The 15552-nt window shown below is 39.4% G+C and overlaps 1 protein-coding gene across 1 annotated transcript in view; it reads left to right on the forward strand.

The window, feature by feature from the left end:
* Window positions 1–419: 419 nt before the first annotated feature.
* PRLR (prolactin receptor) overlaps window positions 420–15552 on the forward strand; it is an 88602-nt gene continuing 73469 nt past the window's right edge. The window contains exon 1 of the mRNA XM_027900621.1: window positions 420–673. The gene's annotated coding sequence lies outside the window, so the exon portion shown is untranslated. The remainder of the gene's footprint in view (window positions 674–15552) is intronic.

Raw genomic sequence — 15552 nt, forward strand, 5'->3', positions numbered from 1 at the left:
AATCACAAGAAATAGCTATCAAAGTTACAAAAAAAAATCCACTTTTTAGTGTGAAGCCAACACCTTTCACTCTGTTGAAAAAAGAAATTTTTTTTCTGCTATTTTAGAATATAAAACATGGACTGCTGGTGCCTAAAAAGCGGTATGGATGCAGTTTATATTGAAGGGGTATTAGATTTCCCTTTAAAAAAAAGAATCATAGACAATAAACATTTAAAAGGAGCCGCAACAACCTGTAGAGCATGTAGCTGATGCTTAGAATTATTCTTTTTCTGCTGATGCATTCCTACACTCCAGAGCACACCTCTCACCTTTAAAGCCGTCACACTCCAAACATTGCTTGCACTGAAGAGAATCACTGTTTTGCCTCAAGCAAGGAACATAAGTGTTGCAAAACTGACTCCTCCTCTAATGGGGTGAGCATGTACAAGTACACAGAGTTGTATTTCTCCAGGAGCTGCCAGGCTGAACATTTTGCAGTCAGAGCTCTAAAGCTTACAGGCTTTTTCTTTGTTTAGCTTTCTTCTGTTACCCCCCCTTTCTTTCTGTTTTGTTTTGGTTTTTTTTCCTTTAATATATGTGAAACTCTTTCAAACGCTGGATTTTCAAGTCCTTGTTCAGGAAGCATTCATGAACTGGCATGGGTCAACATATGTTTCATTACCAGGCAAAAGTAAGTACTGCAATTAAACCTGTGTTTACCTTACTATAAAGGGTTTGATGGTGTTGTATAAAGGACAGTATAGACTGCAGTTCTGTTAGGAGAAATTAAAAACTTAGCAAAAGGTAAAATCAGTTCAGCTTAATGTGATGTGCTAAATATCATATGGCTCACATCCTGAAAAATTAAAAAAGCATTTTTACTTGTGGTTCAGTGGTCTCTCTTTTAAAATACTGAAATAAGCTGGACACAGAAATATCACTTCTTCTGTATGTTTTTGGTTTTTTTTAATGAGAGTTGGATTGTGTTTATTATTTTAAAGCATTTCTAATGCACTTGGCAGTACTAATTTCATTACACTACTGCTTTATATAATTTATATTCACTAAATATACCTCATTTTTGTTATTCATCAATGAAAATATGCTGGTTGAAGAAATAAACCTCCTGGAGCTTCCATAACTGCTGTCATATCTTCCACTGTCTTAATGTTCCCTAGCTATTATTTTGTACTTTCTGTGTTACCCTCTCCTATGCTTGCATATACATTCACTAGTTATCAGATTCTGTTTTGTGTTATTATTTTCAGAATTCATTGGTACTGGCATAGACTGGCAGTCAAAGGCTGAAGGGAAATGGATCTCAGAGAGAAGGGAAAGAAAAGCTTGTTACTGAGCTGACAAGGAGTAAAGAAAACAATGCGATGTGATCCAAAGATCAGATCAGATCAGATTTTCAGCCCACTTTTTCATGCATTCTATTGAAACACTGTACTGTCATAATCTGTAACATTTTCACTATTCCAGCAGTCACCTGGGAATTCATAAATACCCTGGAATGAATACAGTTTCCCTTGCTATGAGTTCCCTCTAGAGAGCGCAGCAGCCTGCAAGACAGTTTGTGTGGATTCTGTGTCCGTATTAACCAGTGTAAGACTTCTATTGCAGAAATACAGTGCTGCAGCTATCAGTCTTTTCTTCTTTTGAGAGTTGCCTTGCTATTATTGAGCTGCACCAGGCACTCCCCCAAGGCAGGCAGATGGATTGCCCAGGCAGTGAACAAGTTTAGCAACAAGTAATGCTTGAACATCTGCATAATGAAAGGAGCCATTTACCATACGCACTTTTTCGCAGCACCAGGCATCTGTAGAAAGTCTGCGGCGTGAATGCACACCGGTCTGCTGTGACAAAGTACAGCCGAGTTAAAGCGCAACACAGGGATTAACACAGATCCTCGCTGGGGCTTGGAGCATGCAGATCTTGAAGGAAAACAAAATCTAGAGAAATGCACTTAGCGTAAAGGCAGCAAGGAGCAAAAACGGATAGGTAAGCCTAGCATTTTTTGTGTTGTTGAAACTGAACTGGAAATCTACCAAATTAAAATTTCATGTGAAAGATGTGATGCTTTGAAAAGGGCCAGTTTTCCAGTAGACTGAGCTCAGTAGGGTGGTTCAGGTTTCAGAGTTTTCATCTTTGTTTTTCAGAATGGCTTTAAAGTTTTTAAGCCATTTCCATTGTGTTATCATCTTTTTTTTGTTGCCCAGGGAAATGTACTTTGTTTATGTGTTGAGCATTCATGGCCCCAGCTGAATTACCACCCGTAACAAATGAAGCTCAGCTATCAGAAACAGAGTGCTCGGGAACAAAGGTGGCTTTTGAAAGCTCTGGCCTTCATTTAGAGATTGTGGAAGCTTGACTTCCACATGTTCCTTACTGCACTGAAGCAAATGGAGCTCAGGCACTTCATTCAGCTGCATCAGGATTTGAGATGAAACCTCCGTTGTCCCAAGCATGTTTTCTTCACCAGAATCAGGCACAGGTTAATTGCAGACTCTTAGAACACTAGAAATGCTTTGTTACTACTACCTCTTGTTTTTATCTTGTTTGAAATGAATATTCTGGTACTTCCAGACACTGAGATTTACAAACTTTAAGTTGTTTTCTATATGTTTATGTACCTGCATGTACATATCAATACTTTTTATCCCTCGGGCAGGATTTTTTAGTTTTGTCACAAACTCTTGCTATGCAATACTCTTCTTTCAAAGTTCTACTTCTCCCTGAAAACCTTAGTTTTCTGGCTGCAGCGCCACTATTGGTTCCCATTTATATCTTCAGTACAGCTGCCATTCAGAGAGTTTATAGGGTTATTTCACAAGGTAAGATCAAGGGGCAGCTCAGCCTGTAGCCTAAGGTTTTGGTTGTACTAATAAATTGGATTAATCTAATGCTCTAATAACTTCACTTATGAAGACTCTCATTGACCTTTTCCTGGCTAGTCTCCTACAGTTTTGGGGGGATCCCTTAATTCCCTGGTTTGGTCTCCACTCTTGTTTATCTGTGATTGCTATCACCTTTCTCCTCAGCCTGGCTCTGAGGTAGAAATGTCATGTCACATGAGTCTCTTCTTATTCAGGCTGCATGGGCAGCTAGGCTAAACTTAGTTCATTTGAGGCTGTTCTTAACCCTTTTAAAGAACCAGCCCATGTCATTTTAATATAATTTATTCATTGGTCAGCTGTAGCTTTACCTACTCTACAATCCCCCCTCTCACTCTAAGTTATCGCTGTGAAGCAATTTCATTAAATGTTATTAAATCAAGGGTGCAGGGGTTTCTCTGAGCTAAATAATGAGAGAAGGAGCACTTCCTACTCTTACCATTCCTATCTTTTTTATTGCCTGGCTTTACTGAAGAGGTCATGACCTTACTCTGAGAGAATAGTATCCCACAGTTCTGGTAGATACAGGTTGGTTATGGTTCTATTTAACATGATCTTTAATCTTTCTAAAAACTTACTTGTTAATAAACTTTCATATCCAGTGGACTTTTTACAATCACTTTTTAGCCTTAAACCTTTCTCAGAAGTTCCAGTTGAGCCACTGGTAATTCTGCTGGTATCAAAATCTTTGCAAATAATCTAGTTGGATTTTTATTTAACTGATTTTTCACTTCATTGACAGTACTAAAAACTATTCTTAAAGAAACTGAAAGTATCACGTTTTCTTAATTGTGTTTTGGCAAGTTGAAAGACAGAACTTCAGGCTGAGCAAAGCATTCTGCTAAGGCTATCTAATCTGAATGAAAAACATTTAATTTTAAAGCTTTTTTTTTTTTAGAAATAAAAGGAATTAGAAAACTGTCATATTAAAATTTAAAGGTTTTTGGCATAAAAATCTATGATGACTCATTTCAGTGTTTCAGAATACTGTTTAGATTTTATTTCTCTTCTGAAACAATTAACATTTTATTATATTAAAAATAAAACAGCTTATTTAAATTTTACAGCTCACTTTAGCTTTTGTCTCTGGATTGAAGTTTTAACCCAAAATTTCTCTCAGTCCAAATTAAACCTCTACTTTCACTTTTCTAAGGTTTACTATTAGTTTTGATGTGTTCTGGACTAGTATAAATTTTATTCTGGGAATCTTGTGTCTACTTTTCCAATTGCTGCTTACCTGTTATGGAGAAGAAGGAATACCTTCTCATCACAGAAGTACAAGGAGATTTTGAAACTTGCAGGTGTTGCATCCACCAGTCTTTCTCCCACTTTTCTAAATGTGAATATTGATAAACACCAAAATGATCTAGTCATCTCATCTTACCTGGAACATTGCACCCTGCTTATTTTTGGTTGAGAAATTACAAACTGTTCCTGTCCTTCAGTCATTTTGCATGGCAGTTTTCTAAAGCTGATCAACAGAAGTTTTCTTAAGGAATAATTCAGTTCATAGTGTTGATCAATTAACTTCATATTCCCAGAAGAAGCCTGTGCTTGGAAGAATACTGCACTGATAGTGACATTTTCTGTATTTGCTGCATTCTTTTGGAATTTTCTTGTGCAGTAAAAAGTTTATTTTTTTAAGTTACAGGATAAACAGTGACCTTACAAAGTTTTTTTTTTAACCTTTAAAAAAAATTATGTAGGATGCTTCAGCTGAAGATTCAGAAGAGTTTGGATCAGAATTATTAACGTGAGAAATTAGGAAGCACTGAACCATGAGGAAATTTGTATCTCAAAGCACTTAGTCGTTTCCGTAGTCCAGGCTTCTTGTGTTACGGGCATTGGGAGGGACAGAAAATTCCAGAAGTATTTGCAGAACGTGACCATTTCAGAGTAGTACTTAGAAGCTTCTTGAATATTCACGCATCTATATGTTGTACTTGTGGAGAATGTGTGAGGTGCCTGAGAGGTGCACTGGTGCCACTGGATGAGGTCTGCAAATTATTCCATGAGGCACCTTGAACTCAGACTATAATAATGGCCAGTCTTCGCGAACGAAGAACCGGGGAAGGTCTTTACACCTTCCAGCCTACGCATTGGATTTTTTAGGTGAGACACAGTGTGCGCGGAACTGAGCCCACCCTTTAATCCTGAGGTTCATCTGCCGGGGCCAAGCACGCTTGGACGGTGGCAGCGAGGTCCTCAGGATGTAGATGGATTGCCTTACAGGGCTAACAAGCTCCATCTGCCCGGGGAGGGGCCCTGACCAGGAATCAAACCCGGGTCTCAGCGGTGATAGTGCAGTGCCTTTCCTCTAGACCACCAGGGGCTCCCACTCAGACTACCTCATAACACAGGAACCATTATTCCCCTGTCTGCAGCTTGTACCTGCCCACTGCAGCTGTGGATCTGCCTGATAACCTGTCCTTTACTGTATATATACCCCATAACTACCAGCAGCACATGAGCAACCAAGCAGAGGATTCTGCTTAGATGCCTTTTGTGCTGGTCTGACTAAAAGCACCAAAAAGGAGTAGGAAATTATTTTACATTTTCTGATGTTTTTTTTTTCCTGCCTCAGTTGAGGTTAGTGAATTAAAAATGTGAAAGAATGAGTATTCAAAATTATTGTTAAAAACACGGTTTTCTGGAATGTCTCTGCTGTTCAGGATTGCATTTAAGTTGAATCCTATTGCCTCTTTGTATAGGTTAGGTTATTGTTATGATCCCTCTAGCTTTACAGTTAATGGTCTCTGAAAAGATGTCATTGAGCATATTTGTTACATCTGATACTGTTTTTTTTTCCCCTTGTCTTGAGAAATTTTCTAATCTCCTAAATTTCAAACCCCTTACACCCTGAGGTAACCCGAGTCTTTTGGTATGACCATTCTTTTAGCAAAGTCATTGTTCCCTCAGGGCGAAGTCATTCCATATTAACAGTACTTTTAAGTTGTCACATTTCCACTTCTGGTGAGCATGTGATACATAACATTCCCTGTGAGCAAGTATGTACTGGTTCATAAAAACAGTCAATAATCTTCGCTCTAATAATTTCTGAAAACTTTCAGACCTCTAACTGGAGTAAGAACAATCAGGAGAAATCATGGTATAAAAATGGAGGTTTTAGAATTCAGGACAGAATAGTCTGTTTGATGAAGAGCATGTTTTGGATGCTGCTGTATGGTGTGATTCTTCTTCCTTGGACAAAACAGGAGATGGCCTTTGGAAAAGCAAAGATGACTTGTAGCCAAGTCTACATCTGCTCATAGCTTAATCCAAAAATTGGGTTGCTGCTGTTGCTGTTTCTTCACCTCTAAACATTAGCTGGGAAATCATGAGAGTTTAAGAAAGCCAATCCAAAAAGGATGAGCTTTTGCTTCAAAAGATTCCTTTTACTTAATCGTGATGTAGAGAGAAAATAAAGAACAATACACTTCAGTGATTATAGGGCAAATGATTTTATGAATACAAAGTTTACTTTATGAATACAAAAAATTAAAAGGTATGTACTTTAAGTCAAGAAGAAAAATCAGTTTGAAAAACATTAATTGATGAATTACTTATTTAGATGAAAGTTTTAACTAAACTACCGGGCTTAATGAAACTACTAAAATACCAGTTTGAGTGATAAAGTCTGGACATATGAAGGGAAGATCCTCATATAGCCCCTTTGTTTTAAGTAACAATATAAAGTATTTTTGTCTAGATAAGGTAATTGAGTTTGATCATACCATTTTGTCTTAATATAAGGGAGATAAAAAATAGTTTGTTGGCTATTTGTTTCTCAAAGTATGTCTTCTAGTCTTCTCTTCAGGAGAAGCTCAGTCTCACGTGTCTTGTATCATTGTACCCTAATCATCATCATCTATCTGCTTAGCCTGTGTAATGCTAAATTACCACAAACTGCCTGTAATAGTTACTATTGTATGTAAAAATATTATTCATACGTAAGTTGTGTCACTAATTATTATATACTGTTTCCTACTTATTTTATGTCAAACACCTGTCTTCATTCCTTGTTTGAGCAGTAGCAACCTAGATTTCTATTGTGATTTAGAAAGTTGAGGAGAGAATGAGAAAAGGCTACAACCATTGGAAATGTCATTAGTCTCAGTTGAAGAACAACTTTGGTACAAGATGGTGCAGGCTACATTCCTCCAACTTCTGCTGGGAGACCTGACCCTCAAAGGTCTGTCCCCAGAAACCCTTCCCCCTTTCCCAACCATATGACCAATTTATCCCAGAAGTGCATCAGATCCCTCAGGCCTCATAAGTCCTCTCTTTATCCATGGAAGTCAGTGTTTAGTCATGGTCATGGCCATACCCCATGTGATCTCAGAACCCCCTGTAACTGCCAGCAGCTGAAACCCTGAGTGTGACAAAGGCCCTCACGTGCACGCGCACACACACACGTGTTCGTGTGTGTTCACAAAAACATGCAAACATGTACAACAGTATAACCGTGTGTTTATACATAGTTACACTTCTTTACAATATACAAAAATGATATTAAAATGCATGTATAAAAGTTTAATAAGAGATAATGGAATTAGGTGAAAACATTAAGTAGAAAGAAACCAGAATAAAAGGAAAGTACAGCTGAATGGTGTAGGAGCATGTCAGAGAGCAGGGAGGCCATGAAGAAATCTGAATGTGCACTGGGCAAAGGGCTAAACCTGTGAAGCTATCCAGGAGGCTGCCACCCAGGCCCAGGTCATTCAACGAATAGACCAAACCTGTGAATCTGACCAAGAGGCCCCCTTCACTTGCCTTCAAACCGGCCAGATCACCTTGTGGGGCTGTCCGTCAACTTTGTCCTGTCCTAGAAAATATAGGTAACATCATTGCTTACTAAAGTTGAAGACCAGCAGAAAAAAATAACTTCACAAGAGTGTGTTTGTAGGGACACCTAGAGACCAAAAAGTCTTCCTAAAAAGACCATCTGCATTGGAGAGAAGGTGGTTGTGCTGGCATTATGAAAACAACAGTTTGTGTGAAGGAGTGGGAGGCAACTTTTGTCTACATCTCAGTGTCCTAACAGCTACTTGTAATACCATGACAGGAATTATGCTCCTTGTATTCCCTTACCCTTATGTTGATTTGGATTTTGTAACACTTTCTGAAAATGTGATCCTGGCTTATTGCATAGAAGACACAATTATTCTGTGAATTGTTTTTAATCTTGCTTGGAACCACAGGATTAAAAAAAAAAAAACACCATTAAAAAAAAAATCTTTGAAAGAAAAGAAATGGTGACAATGAGAGGCATCACCCCAATGATAAATAAAGTTTCACTGAACATGACTTAAATCAGTTACCTAACGTTTGTTTTTCTGTGTGCATGTAGTAGCAGCATGTTAACAAACTGCAGCATCTGTCAAAACATACTTACTACACTCCTGAGGAAGTAGGATACTTTAGGAGTGTAAAGCACCTTTTTGAAAGAAGTACTATTGATCTAAAGAGAACACAGGTGGCCTCATGTCATGTAAACCAAGACTTAGAATAAACACAAGGCTGTGAGAAAGCCCTTTAGAAGTAACAGGTATTTGTGGCTTGTTCTAAACACAATAACAGCAGTGGTCTCATTTTAGTGGCTGTGAACATACTATGCCAATGTGCCTGGACTGTGTGTCTGAAAGGCAGAGTGGGTTCTGAATTAGCTCAGGCTTTTAAACCATTTTTGCCACCTCAGTAATTACCAAGCAGAGAATGGATGTTTTTAAATCAACCTTCACACAAGTTGTTAAATTAGAATAATTTTCACTTCTTTATTACTAATAATGAAATAGAGGCCTCTGTCATAGATTGCTTTAACAGGATGCTCAAAACTGAGACGTGGGGATGTTTTCCAGCAAGCAGTTACCATTTGCTACATAAATGTGTTACTGGAGTTTATAATAAAGAACTATAACCACAGGTTCTTCAGAGGATGGGCATGAAAATTCCAAGCTGTGCAAAGATTTGGAAAACCATGTCTGGCAATTGGTGAAAATTAGAGTAAATATGCCTCCACTCAGAAAAGAAGACCATGAGGATGTTTAGGACAAAAGAAATATTTGACAGTAGTTATGACTACATGTTCCCAGGTACTAGTTGAAGTTCTGAATGTTGTGGTTTAAGCCCAGCTGGAAATAAGCACCAGGCAGCTGCTTGCTCAACCTCTGCCTCTCTCCCCCGACCCTGGTGGAATGGGGATGAAGAATCAAAGTAAAACTTGCAGGTTGAGATAAAAACATTCAAGGAAAAATTTAATGAAGTTTAATAATTGAAAAGAAAGTAAAATACAGTAATAATAGTAGATTATAGTGGTAATTAAAAAGAAAAAACAAGTGATGCACAATACAATTGCTCACCATTGGTTTATCAGTGCCAAACCCTCCCTTCCCTAACCCAGATCAGCCCCTCTGTTTATACATTGGGCATGATGTTTTATGGTGTGGAACGTCCCTGTGGTCAGTTCAGGTTACCTGCCCCAGTTTAGTTTGCAAACCTCCTTACCTGCAGGGCATGAGACAAGGAAAAAAAAATAAAACCAACTTAAGATAAACACAACTTAGCAAAAAACCAAAACATCAGTGTGCTATCAACACCATTCTCATTCCGAATTCAAAACACAGCACTGTAAGAAATTAGAATAAACTATTAAGAAATTTAGTCTACCCTAGCTGAAGGCAGGACAATATCCACCCCCTTATTCCATACCATTTATGTCATGCCAAATTCCACATCTCCCAGTATCCCATTACCTTCTCTAGGTGTCCTCAGGACAGTGAGAAAGGGTCAGTGTACTGCTTAATAGCCTACAGTTGCCAAGGTATAAAGGAGACATTTTATTCCAATGAACTTTAAAGAACTTTAAAAATTCTACTGTGCAAAATTGGGAATTTTCTAGCAGTAAAAAAGGCAAGAAAGGAAGAAACAGCTGTTTGTGAAGTGGTGGTGCTTGCCGAAGAAATTTAACAGCTGGATAAAAGCCTCTCAAGTCCATGATGTTTAGCAGCTGAAGCCAGAGTGGGAGAAAAAGAAGGATAGTAAACTGTGGTTTTTACATCATGCTCCCCAACAATGCTTACAACCAGAATATCCCCACAAAACACCAGTTTGAACTTTACCAAACAGCTATTCAAAGCCCCTGGAAGCTGTCAGGCCAGTGGGAGATGGGGTTTGCAGAAATACAATACCCAGGCAGTGTGAATAATATTAATAATGCTGCTGGGTAAGACATGGCATTATTCTTTTTGACAAGTCCATTATTCATCCATATGCATATTGCTGGAATGTATAAACATTTACTAGTTCCAACAACAGAGCTTTAACTGTTGACCAACCATAGACCTGGTCTTCAGTCCTGCAATTAGGCAGCAAAGCTTAAAATGGATGAAAATCCTTGTACTTTTTGTACAGCTGGGAAGCTAACAAGATTTTCTGAAACTTCTCCTGGGGTAGCCAGTGACAGCGTCCTTTTTAACTGACATGACTGGAAGGTTTTTATCCCAATCTACCTCTACACAAAACCTTGTTGAGTACCAGCTGGTTTGAGATTTATTGGTCCCATTATCATGCTGTGTTTTGGCACATGATAATAGCAGTGAGCTCATTGCAACAACATAGTACAAACTGCATTATGTGCCAGTAAACCAACCTCACACAGAAAGAGGCAGCACTGAAATAAACACAAATAAAAGCAAGCATGTCTTATTTCCCAGCTGAAAGGAGACTCTGAAGTTTTTTCTCTTGACGTGAAAGGTTCTGGTATTTTAAGGAAGCACACCATCAGGTAGTAAAGAATAAGTAGTAAAGGGAGTAGTAAAAGAATTAAAAGGACCCCTCCTTGTCCATGAATTATTAAAGAGCCCAGGTGGAGTATAAGCCTTCTGCAGCCTCTTTTCAAAAGCTGTACCATTTTTCTAAAAAAGAGATAGGAGATTATTAGGCCATATGTTAAAAGTGTGGCTGAAAACATGGCCAAAGATGCAATCAGATATGTCTCCCAGGAAGTTGCAACCGAGTTGCAAACACTGGCAAAGCAGGAGACCTCCAGGGTTGTTGAGAGACACATCACAGCCCAGAAGGGCCGTCCTTCCCCAAATCCTTAAAAAGAAAAGGATGGTCAATGCCAGTCTTCATTCCAACTGCAAAAAAGGTAAAGAATAACAAACCCTACTAAACATAAGAAAACCCCAAGAAATTCAGAGTAAGGTGGCCCTTTGTACCACTAGAAAAGGAGATATATTTTAACAAGGCTGCTTTTTGTTCACTGCTGCTCAGAATAGTGTACCAAACCCATACTAGATTTATTTGAAGTGGTCCCAGTGCAAACAGGCATCACAAAAAACTTGTTCAGTGAGATACCACCACTGTCAGATGTAACACAGCCTTTTCCCTGGACTTGGATGAGAAAGACTATGTAGGTCTGAACAACCATACTGGATCTTTGCTGAATGGAATTGTTGAGGAGTCAGCCTGATGAATTACTTATTGGTTGCTTTCAGCCAGCTGGACAACAGCTTAAAGAGACATCCTGTGTTTGTAAGCCCAGTCTGCTATGCAAGGTATGGGTGATTTGTTAGTTACCTTCAGGAGTTCATCTTTTGTCCTAACAGGAGCATGTTTACTGCTGCATCATGTTCAGGGGAAGCATTCACATTTGGTAAATGTCATCCTTTGCCCTTGTCACACTGGGCAATTTGGGGTTTGTTTCAGAAATTTCCACTGTCATTTATCCAATGGATGTGGTCTTTTGGGAAAATCCATTGTGAACTTCTCCTAGTGCCCCTACACATGTTCCTGTAAAGTTAAAGTTTTGTTCTGATTTTCCATTTTACTAGACAGTGTTGTCTGTATCTTGCAGCACAACACAAAGTCCAACGACTAGCCAGGTAATACTGTGCAGCAGTCTGGTTGGGATTTCATCAGTCTTGTTAACCTGTAGTTGTATGACTGTATGTTCTGACCTTTTTTAAAATTTTCTATTTGTATTTAAACTTTATTATTGATACCTCTTACTAAGTAATCTTTTATATGTAAAGTTTTGCAAATATAAATTCATTATTATAAACTGCATGCATTTATAAACATACCTACCTCACTATATTTATCTTTAGAGTATTTACATGGCTACATCACATATGTCAAGAATATATGAGAAGCTCTTGAAAAGCTTGAAAGAGGTCATGGAGTTTATACCATTAACAAAATGGCATCCCTATGCGTGGAAGAGGGAGGACATCCTGCTCTTGCTGTGCTTTGGGGTTGACCAAGGTGTGGACTCACCCACCAGTCAGTCCCAGGAAGTGCTGATATCACCTGGGTTACAGCTGTGTCACTATGATGGCCTCACACGGACATGATGATGACCTAGTTGTGGGGGATAAGCCAGTCACTGGAAAATGGTTGCAGTTCTGAGGCAGAGGAGTCATGTCACCCTGAGGTGACCTGCCTCGTGTGAAGCTGTCCTGACCCCAGAGTCTAAAACAGGACAGCGGAAAAGGGAGGCAAGATCTTCTCTTTAGACAAGAGAAGACCCAGTCAGCAGTTCCATTAGCCTGTTTACAGTGTCTTCTGTGCAGATTGTTAACAGAATTTTATTTTTTTTTAGCTGTACACTCTGTGTTGATCACTTGTTTATAAACTGCTGTAAGACACAGAAGTAAATATATGAGAGAGCATGGAGATAAGTAACAGTTACACAGGTTCCCACTGAAAAGAAACATTCTCCAAGTGTTCCAGTTTCCTCCTAAAAAGGTGTCAAGCCTCGAGGATAGAAGAGCAGCAGTGATGTCGTACATATGCACTGTGGTTGGGTTTTCAATATGATTTCATGAAATTTTTGTAAATTAGCTAGAAACCCATAGTCTGTATGAAACTACTGTGCAGGATGCACCAGTCCTTGGAAAACCATTTACAACTGGTTATGTGTGAGTCGTTGTCAGAGTGAAAGGGCAGATTGAAAACTAGACTAACTCCTTGGTGCGGCAACTAATCTGAAGATCATTAGTGACATGGGTAATACTATACCATTTATTTACTAGACAATAGTGAAAGGAGAGGGACTTCAGTTCATTGGAGAAGAGGAAGAAAGAGAAGTCATATTTATGGGTTGTATATTGTTTCTGATAAATAAAAAGTTGCTCAGTAGAAACAAGACCAAGGTGCTGCTCCTAAACACAGATACACCATTGCACAAATACAGGACTGAGGTAACAAGGATTCAAGAAGGTATTTGGTATAAGTAAGGAGTTTAGTGCTACACAAGAGGAACAGGAGCCAATACTGTCATCCTGCTGTGTGAAAAGTAAATGCCATGCCTGGATTTACAAATAGGGGTATAGTTTGAGTTGTGCAAAGTGGTTCTCTTATTCTCTTCAATATTTCCGAGACCTCAGCTAAAGTACTTTGTCTTTCTGAGGCAGACTGCTTCACAAAAGATAGACAGAGAGTCTGCAGCCAAGCAAGAGGAAGATTTAGAGGTCTAGAGAATGTGGCTTGTGAGCAAATTAATCAAGACTGACACATCTAAATAGGAGAAGACAGGGGTGATATATCTGAAGTGTTCAAAGTAGTGTCTCTTAGCTCTGCAGAGAGATGAGAGCAGTCTGTTGTTTTGTTGCTTTTAGGCTGCAAAAGTACTTGGATTAAGTTGAAGCAAGGAAGATACAGGTTAGATATTAAGAACATTTTATTAATAATGATACTAAACCGGTAACCTAAATTGCCTAAGGAGGTTTCAAAATTGCCCTAATTGGAGATTTTGAAGAACAGATTAAGCAAATCTCAGGAATTAAATTGACGTTGTTAATCCCTCCTTGGGGCTCTTAAATGGTCATCTAGATGACATCCTGGAACCTATTTTAGTCTATTATTTATTGAGAAGCTTTTATGCATGCAATTATTAGGTTTCACATTCTTTGAAAAGGGAAATATATCTCTGGTGTTTGTACAGTGCACACCAAAGCAATTCAAGGCTACAGACTTTGGTCATCAGAGTATGACTTCTAATTAGTATGTTGTGTTGGAATGTAACTGTAAAACTGTGAGTTCCTACGCTATCAGTGATGTGGTGGGTTGACCTTACCTGGTTACCAGGTGCCCTCCTAAGCTACTTTTGTCACTACTCTCCTCAGATGGACAGAGGAGAGAAAATAGCAGAAGGCTTGTGGGTTGAGATAAGGACAGGGAGAGATCACTCACAGTTGCCATCAGGGGTAGTTTGGGTAAATTAATTTATTGCCTCTTAACACAAGACTAAAATGAAAAACAAGAACAAATCTAAAAAAAATTCTACCTATCCCCTTCTGGTTCTCGGGCCCAACCTCACTCTCAATTTCTCTCTGCCTTCACCCCAGGCAATGCAGGGGGACAGGAAATGGAGGTTGTGGTCAATTTATCACATTTCCTTGTCTTCTCCTCATGCTCTTCCCCTGCTCCAATGAAGGGTCCTTCCTACAAAACACAGACCTTCTCCAACATGAATCCTTCCCACAGGCTGTAATTTTTCATGAACTTCTCCAGTGTGGCTGCCTTCCACAGTATGCAGTCCTTCAGGAACAGGCTGCTCCAGCATGGGTCCTTCTAATGGAGTCACAAGTCCTGCCAGCAAATCTGCTCCAGTGGGCTCCTCTCCACAGTTGCAGAAGCCCTGCCAGCAGCAGGCTTCTCACAGGTTCACAGCCTCCTTTGGGTATCCACCTTCTCTCCTGTGGGGTCCTGCATGGGCTGCAGGTGGGTCTCTGCTCCCCAATGGATCTCCATGGATTCAAGGACACAGCTGCCTCACCATGGTCTTGCAGGGGAATCACTGCTCTGGTGCCTGGAACACCACCTCCTCCTCCTCCTTCTCCTCTTTTAATGACCTAGGTGCCTGCAGAGCTGTTCTTCTCACGCAGTCTCACTCCGCCTTCTGGCTGAAGGTGGTGGGATTTTTTGTCCCTCTTTCTTAAATACATTATCCCAGAGACAGTGCCACCGTTGCCGATGGGTTCAGCTGTGGCCATTGGTGGGGCTGTGTTGGAGCCATCTGGCATTGGCTCTGTTGGATATGGGGAAGGCTTCTGGCAGCTGCTCACAGAGTAGCCTCTCTACTGCCAAACCCCTGCCATGCAAAACCAATACAACCACGTTTCAGAATTACCTGGCATCATTAAAATTATCTTGGCTAATTTGAACTTTATTGGGAACTGTGGCGGTGACTGTTAAGGTGAAAATCGGGTTTTAGTATGACCTGTACTAGAAATCGGCCACGATAACCTCTAATTTATCACTTTAATATGTTTTTGTCACTGTAGTCACAAACAAAATTTAAGTCAAGAATTATTGTTATCCATAGCATGTTTGTGGGGCCTTTAGTGTTTGTTTTCTCCCTGGGGCACTGAGGAGGAGGTACTCAGATTAACTGGTTAGTAATGCTGTATCTCACTGAACTCGTGAGGGGGCTCGTGATGTCCAATCTGTTGTGAAGTCTATTCATTAAAATGAATTTTTTTACGCACTCTTTTAGAATCTAACTAATAAAAATGTATTAACAGTATAGTATTTATGTGCCACTGCCTGATTTATTGGTAGCTGTAGTCTAGAAGAAATTACAGCAAGGCTAAGAAATGCTTTATGCCAAAGAACTACAAAGCAAAAACTTTGCAAACCAGAGCAGTTTAGAGCAGACACTTCAGGC

Source organism: Empidonax traillii, unplaced genomic scaffold (genome assembly GCF_003031625.1).
Source record: "Empidonax traillii isolate 1590-97213 ecotype Southwest subspecies unplaced genomic scaffold, ASM303162v1 scaffold743:size316770, whole genome shotgun sequence".
Classification (NCBI taxonomy): Eukaryota; Metazoa; Chordata; class Aves; order Passeriformes; family Tyrannidae; genus Empidonax; species Empidonax traillii.